This window comes from Polistes fuscatus, unplaced genomic scaffold, assembly GCF_010416935.1.
Source record: "Polistes fuscatus isolate 324 unplaced genomic scaffold, CU_Pfus_HIC Scaffold1, whole genome shotgun sequence".
Classification (NCBI taxonomy): Eukaryota; Metazoa; Arthropoda; class Insecta; order Hymenoptera; family Vespidae; genus Polistes; species Polistes fuscatus.
Window position 1 is genome coordinate 6896047 of NW_025112997.1, and position 9003 is coordinate 6905049.

The following is a 9003-nucleotide window of genomic DNA, read 5'->3' on the forward strand; positions in this document are numbered from 1 at the left end:
TTTGTTCGACTCTATCTTCTTCGAGATAGAATCGAAATAGAAATGAATCTTTCAAATCGTTGCAAATTCCTTTGAATCATGATACATAATGAAGATTACAGAAGAGTTACAAAATAAATTTACAAAGCAAACATAAGAGAATGAAATGATATAATTTTGCAACAGTTCTGTATAAACCAGGAGGCGAAATTTCCACTCCGGAGTGGAAGCAAACCTCGTGCCTTTCCTGGATCCTACCTACTTAAAATTAAAGTTTTCACATTCGCTCAAAGAAGTATGCTACCTGCCTGCCAATTACCCATATTTAAAAAGAGCAAATACACATACGTACCCACCCACCCACTCCACGATTCTCTCACATACCACCAGGGTGCAAAAGCCTAAACTAGAGAGCATGCCCCGGGGCACCTCCGACACCCTAGTTCAAACGCGTGTTTTCTAAACTTATGGGAGTACGTACCAATGCTGTAATCGACTGCCAAGGCTAATGATTATTGCAATAATGACTAAAGCAAAAATACTGGTACATACTAGTATATATCAGCATACTAATATAATACAAGTATTGTTAAATTTCCACAAACAAATGTGGGAACTCTACTATTCAAAACGATTCGAAAAAAAATGAGAAAAATTTAATATAAATAGAAAAATACAACCATGTGTATTTTTCATATCACACCTAACTCTAGGTGTGCCATACTAAGTATTACTTTAAGTATTAAATAATTCATTAATTAAAAACTATCACGAAACGATGTACAGTACACTACCTAAAACGCACATACAGGTGTAAAGTACATCGTGCAATCACTAGCACAATGACAGCCGCCAATAGGGGAAAAACTTAAAACTAAACCTATACCAACTGTTTCTCACCCATACGAGTAGCACCTGGGCACACGTATAGATGAGAACGCAGAAAGTATAGGGGGGAGAAACGGGAGATTAGTATATTAGAAGCTGAAAATCCTGATCTAAAAACTATGATTAGAAACACATCAATACATAACATATAAATACATTTTTATAAAAATTCATCTAAGCGACTAAGGACTCTACAATTTATTTGATAAATAATAACTTGTAATATCTATTAATATTTTTTAATATCTTGTAATGTATTTCAAAACCTCGGACGACTCCTTTCATTAAGTTGGCTGTTCTAAGAAAAGAACTGGGCTTTGAGCCACCACTTAACTGCTAGAATCTATCCGTCGCGAATGAGTTTGTCTTCTTGCTCAATTATTTATAATATCGAAGTATCGATACATTAAAATTAATAGCGATTAGATAAACTAAGTACGAAGCAATGCATGTAAGACATTTATTACATGCTTTTCTGGACGAAAACGAGTAAATTAATGATCGATTTCAACACTACTAACCACGAACAAAACACGTAATAAAAAAGAAAGTGCATTAATTAATTGCATTATTAATTAAATGAATTTAACCGGTGAGACAAGAAAACCTATCCTGAACTAATATACAATATACAATATAATATACAATTTTCATGAGTAACTCCTAGAAAGAAATTACTCATGTGCTCGTCACTAATTTATTGGAATAATTACAACCAGTATTTCGTGCCGATTAGGACCTTTCATCCTCGACATGATTGAGCACCGGAGGGACTTTAAATTTTTACTCACGGCATAAGAAGTTCTACGATGGCTCCAAAACACTCCTACTTCGCAGCAAGTATTGTAGAATGCGAGTATCGAAGATCCATCGAAGATCCATCGAAGATCCATCGAAGATCCATCGAAGATCCATCGAAGATCCATCGAAGATCCATAGAAGATCCATCGAAGAATTCATTCCACATCTTTGATAAGGTAGAAAGTCCGTCGTCATATCTGTAAAATAAAATAGAACGAAACGATAAGTTATCTGCAATATAATCTAAAATCATATAAAATAAAATCGAATAAAATGTAAATAAAAATAGATACTTACAATGCATTCCAATGGGATGAAATTCAATTGCACCATGGCGATGCACCTCGCGTGAATCTAAAAACGCGGTATAAACGAAAATAAGAAACTATAGATGAGTTTCTTATCGCGAAACCGAAATTTTATTATACGACGAACAACACTGATTCTAATTCGCGTTTGATTTTAATTTGTTTTACGCCCGATCACTGATTCTACACAATTAATTCAAAGACTGCTTTGCACACAGTTAATGCAAGTAGAAAAATCTTCATTGATGCACTGATTCTAATACGCGAACAGTCTGTGCGACTGTTTTAAAATAAAAATACAACTTTTCTCGAACAAAGTCTAATGCAATTACTGCTTTGGTCGCAGTTAATTTAATATGAAAAATTTCTAATAAAATCGCGTAACACGAACGAATTGAAATGAGCGAACGAACGTGCTTCTAATCCGTGATTTTAATTGTATTCAATCGATACAACACTCCCGTATATTGCTTCGCGCACGATTGCAATCTGAAACAGAAATAAAAAACAATTATATTAATATCATTACTATTAATGAAAAGAATTAAAATGTTTATAGAATTATTTAATATAATACAAAAATATACTCACTTTGTATCTCCATCGATGAATGCACGATGGGTCTCCTACCCTTAGGATGACGATGACGATGCACTAACACTGATTCTACAACTGCATTACATGCAATTAATTCAATTAACACTAGATTAATGGACTAACAATAAACCAATTTGACTCCCCATTTCAAATTTCTTTGCTACATATGCTACATATATATAAAATTTAAATATTATTTTTTTAAAATATATGTTGATTTTTAATGCCATAATGAAATATATGTAAATATTAATTCCTCCCCTCTACCCATTTCTTCATTCAAACAATTTTTGTAAGTTTTTTAAAAATAGTAAACGAAACAACAATGAAAAATTCTAGTGTTAAACGAATTTTCAAATGAATTTAATTAATAAATTGTGACACTAATCCAACGATGATCTGAAACAAAAATAAAAACAAGATTATATAGACCATTGATATAAAAACATTATTATAAGTATTGAGAAAATGTTTAATATAAAAATTGACTTACGTTTATTCTTCAGTGATGAATGCACGATGGGTATCCTACCCTTAGGATGACGATGGGCACACGTTTAAATCAAATAAAAGAAACTTGCGAGTTTCTTAACCGAGCAAACGAAACTTTTACATACGGCGTACAACACTGACTTTACTTTCCGATTCTTTTATATTTTATTTTATCGATGCAACACACGAGTACTTCATTGCCTACGCGCTCGATTGCAATGATGTTCTGAAACAAAAAAAGAAAAAGAACAATTAATATCATCGTTATAATAAAAATCCATTAAAGTTATCATAGAAATGTTTGATACAAAAATATACTTACTTTTAGTCTTCATTGATGACTGCAGGATGGGTATCCTACCCTTAGGATGACGATGAATAAAATAAAAGTAAATAAAACTCTGAAAAGCTGAAACATACTAAAAATTATATTACATACAATTAAATATTACAATATTTCCTGAAATCATTCCTGAAGGCATTGCACACTTTCAAAGATATTTTATCATAAAGAATCAATATAAATTAAAGCAATATTAATTGCCTTAATCTCACTACTTGTATAATATTACATACAAAGTATGTAATGTTATTTAAAATATTAATTGAAAATTTTTTAATTTATAATATATAACTCAATAAAGAGTAATCTAAAAAATAAAACTTTTTTATACTATTCTATCTAATGAGAAACTTATTAAAGTATTTAATGTTAGAATGTAGAAGTATTAAACGTTAGACAACGTTAGAAATAAAATCAATAAATAGTTTAATACGTCACGTTAGTTAGATCTTTACTCGGTGAAGGACGGAAGGGGAATGGAGATCTCTCTGCGTATATCTCGTAGAGGTATCGAATGCTCGGTGCTCGACTGTTTACGTTTTGTTTTCGGTTGTCTTTCTTCTGTTATCACCTCGAGAAATTCCTGGAATATACGTAACATTCGTTATTGCCTGTAGATAGAATATTTTGTTTTCTTATTCTTTCTCTCTCTCTCTCTCTCTCTCACTCTCTCACTTTCGTTCTTACTCTTTGTATACATTTCTGTATGGTTTAAAAAAAAGAATAACGCTTACCTCGATGAATATGAAGATAAAAAAGAGTAAACACAATTGTTGGACTAGATATATGTATTCCTGCAGGACTCTTCTAATGCTAGATACCTAAAAAAGGAAAAAAAAAGATTACATTAGTACAACATAAAGAAAATCAAATACATGAGTGTATGCGTACGAGTGGTTAACCTATACTTATGTATATATGCCTGTATGTGTGTGCGTGTGTGTATTAATTTAATACGAAATATTATCTTTGAAGACATAATTATGAAAGATAATTAATTAGAGCATCATTAGAGATGGTAGTAATTATCGATATCATGAAAAAAGCTGGAAATTAGAAGAAATATTGTTAAGTAACATTGGTGAAATTGGCGGCACGTCGAGATATATCGATGTTATATTCTCACAGATATCTATCGAACTTTTCAATATTTCCTTTTGAAAACACTCACGTATGAAAATCTTGTGTGTAGCTATCGTTTGGTATATAATAGAAAGGTGTAAAATACTTTTCAATTACCTGAATTAAAAGGGATGATGCAATACGCTGGAACATATACAGCTGACAGATTTCAAATATGGCGATGCCTACGTCACAGTGACCGCCGCTGTGACGTACAGTCCATGCACGTAGTTGTATACGGGGTAGTCACCCCCAAAAAGACATAGCGTCATCTGATGACGTCACGGCTGCTTGATGATTTTGCATTTTTTCCATCTATTATAGAAAAATATCGAATAGTTAAAAATAGTATATAGGAACATAACAATTATCGAAATATATACTTTATTAGTCAAAACAATCAAAATTGAATATTATAAGTTGATATCCATAGAAATGATGCTGTAAAACAAGATATATATATATATGATTGCGTAGAAAAGTGCATACCAATGTACACGGAATTTTTTTCTACGCAAATATTCTTTATCCTCGACATTATCGTAATCTTTCGATTATATCATTTGGAAGTCATTTGCTAGGAGAATCTATTAGTATATAGGAAGATTATTTACGTTAGAAAATACTTTTTAATTACCTGAGATTAACGGGACGACGTAGCATCCGTCCGATCTCCAGCACCGACGTCGCGAAAAGAAAGAGGAATGATCAGCAAAGAGCTCTGATTGGCTGATAATTATTGCAAAAGAAAAAGATGACCAATCAGAAATTCCCAATTACCATATAGAAATGTATTTTACGCACACGTACGTAACTCGCCTTTCTTCATGACCACTCTAGTCAAGCTTGATATGATAATTTATTTATTAAATAAATAAAAAATTTATTCTATTTTTCTATTTAAGGTACACGCATCTTGTTAATATTTAAAAAATAACGAAAAGAATAAAGACAATATGCACTATAATCCTTATCACACGGAACAGAAAAACATACATAATTTATTTATTACAATAATTAAATATCTATTTTATGAATTATTATAATTATCTAATTACTAATCCAATTAATAATTATTGTTATTAAATTTATTTTTCTATTAGGTGTATACGTTCCTTGATAATATTAAAAAAATAACGAGTAAAATAAAGACAATATACACTAAAAACTTTATCACATGGCAACGTTCTGATTTAAACATTCCTTCAATTTTTGTGTAATTGTTTAAACTAATATACATTTGTTTTAACGTCCCTGTACAATGATGACTTTGGATAATAAAATTTTATCCAGAAAATATCACATTAAATTATTTTATATTCAAAGTATGTTAATAAGTATGTAATGTTTAAACCAGTACATATGTGTTTAAACAATCTGAAATATAGAGAGAGTGTATCAGAATATTTAAAAAATTGTTAAATAATCGATAGGAATGTCTATTGTTGTCTAAAAGCTAGGAATATACGATCTATGTACCGTCCCCTTCGAAATCCACCGTTGAAATGAGCTCTTGTCCTCTATGAAAGTACTTTTATTAAACGTTGTTTATCTACTTTCCTAACGTTGCGCATGTGTATAAAGGAGTCATACATCTAATACATAATATTTAAGATTGTAACGTTCTTATTTTAGTATTTTTTAATTTTTGTGTAATTATTTAGTGCTCCTGCGCAGTGAGGACTTCGAGGGTCAAATTTAGCTGCAATATAAGAAATGCATTAGTGCATTAAAATAATTATTAATGTATACGTAATGTACACGTATATGGAAATGAAAAAAGAAAGTAACATTTCTCCAAACAATTATACAACCAATATATTAAAACAATTATTAAACAATATACTAATGGAAAATATGAATATTAAAGTTACCATTATGAGAGAAGAAAGCTGAGGTGTTTTTCGTTTGAATACCATAAAAAAATTGCCTGGATTCATTTTAAACTTGTAAGTTCTTCTTTATGTATGTACTTGATACGAAACAATAAGAAAGCCTAATAGATGCTCTGCTTTTCCAATCTTCAAATACTTGCAAATCTGAAAATCATAAGATCGTATTAGTAAAGTATCAAGTTTTCCTTGTTAATATTTAAAAACTAATGTGTAGAATAAAGACAATACACTAAAAACTTTATCACACTGCACAGAAAAACACACAAAATTTATTTATTTAATAAATCAAAAACCAATTTTACTTTCCTATTAGGTAACACATTCCTTGATAATATTTAGAAAATATGGAAAAATAAAGAGGTTATACAATAAAATCCAAACAGAAGAACACAAATGTATAGAAAAGAAACCACGTTATAGAAATCTTTAAAACAAATGACATAAAGCACTGTAACCATCCTTAAAGAATTAAAATAACAAGAATTTTTCCATATCGATACTGAATATGGGAATTTATACTTTCATAGTTGGCATGAAAGATTTCAATTGTTTTGTTTCAATTTATTTTAATTCTTTAAGGATGGCTACAGTGCCTTATGTCAATTGTTTTAAAGATTTCTATAACGATGTTTCATCTCTATAAAAATGTGTTTTCCTCTGGCATGCGATGTCAATTATTTTAAAAATATCTGCAACGAGGTTTCTTTTCTATACGATTGTGTTTTTCTGTACAATGTGACAAAGTTTTTAGTGTATATTGCCTTTATTCTACACGTTATTCTTTAAATATTAACAACGAACGTTTTACAAGTATACAAAAAACTCATAAATTTAATTTTCTTTATATTATACCAATGCTATATTACTTTATATTTTTTTTTAGGTTTCCAAACATTGGTAGAATACAGCATGAATATATATACTCATTGTCCGTCTAATTGTGTTTACTTTTCAATCTAAATAATAATTGTGTTTACTTTTTTATATTGATATCAGTTGTGGTAAGTTTATCTCTTTTCTTTTATAACATAAAGAATAGTAATATAAAAAGTATGAGAAGGGGAAAGAAAAAGAGAGAGTGACATCTTTTACAAATATCATACATATACATATATAGCTCGTTCAGTTTGCTTGATACTTTACTAATACGATCTTATGATTTTCAGATTTGCAAGTATTTGAAGATTTTAAGAAGCACAGCATCGATTATGCTTTTTTATTGTTTCGTATATCAAGTACATACATAAAAGAAGAACTTACAAGATTTTAAAATGAATCCAGGCAATTTTTTTATGGTATTCAAACGAACAAACACCTCAGCTTTCTTCTATCATAATGGTAAACTTTAATAATTCATATTTTCCATTAGTATATTGTTTAATAATTGTTTTAATATATTGGTTGTATAATTGTTTAGAGAAATGTTCTTTCTTTTTTCATTTCCATATACGTGTACATTACGTATACATTAATAATTATTTTAATGCACTAATGCACTTTTCTTATATTGCAGCTAAATTTGACCCTCGAAGTCCTCACTGCGCAGGAGCACTAAAATAATTACACAAAAATTAAAAAAATACTAAAATAAGAACGTTACAATCTTAAATATTATGTATTAGATGTATGACACCCTTTATACACATGCGCAACGTTAGGAAAGTAAGATAAACAACGTTTAATAAAAGTACTTTCATAGAGGACAAGAGCTCATTTCAACGGTGGATTTCGAAGGGGACGGTACATAGATCGTATATTCCTAGCTTTTAGACAACAATAGACATTCCTATCGATTATTTAACAATTTTTTAAATATTCTGATGCAATCTCTCTATATTTCAGATTGTTTAAACACATATGTACTGGTTTAAACATTACATACTTATTAACATACTTTGAATATAAAATAATTTTAATGTGATATTTTTCTGGATAAAAATTTTATTATCCAAAGTCATCATTGTACAGGGACGTTAAAACAAATGTATATTAGTTTAAACAATTACACAAAAATTGAAGGAATGTTTAAATCAGAACGTTGCCATGTGATAAAGTTTTTAGTGTATATTGTCTTTATCTTACTCGTTATTTTTTTAATGTTATCAAGGAATGTATACACCTAATAGAAAAATAAATTAAATAACAATAATTATTAATTGGATTAGTAATTAGATAATTATAATAATTCATAAAATAGATATTTAATTATTGTAATAAATAAATTATGTATGTTTTTCTGTTCCGTGTGATAAGGATTATAGTGCATATTGTCTTTATTCTTTTCGTTATTTTTTAAATATTAACAAGATACGTGTACCTTAAATAGTAAAATAGAATAAATTTTTTATTTATTTAATAAATAAATTATCATATCAAGCTTGACTAGAGTGGTCATGAAGAAAGGCGAGTTACGTACCTGTGCGTAAAATACATTTCTATATGGTAATTGGGAATTTCTGATTGGTCATCTTTTTCTTTTGCAATAATTATCAGCCAATCAGAGCTCTTTGCTGATCATTCCTCTTTCTTTTCGCGGCGTCGGTGCTGGAGATCGGACGGATGCTACGTCGTCCCGTTA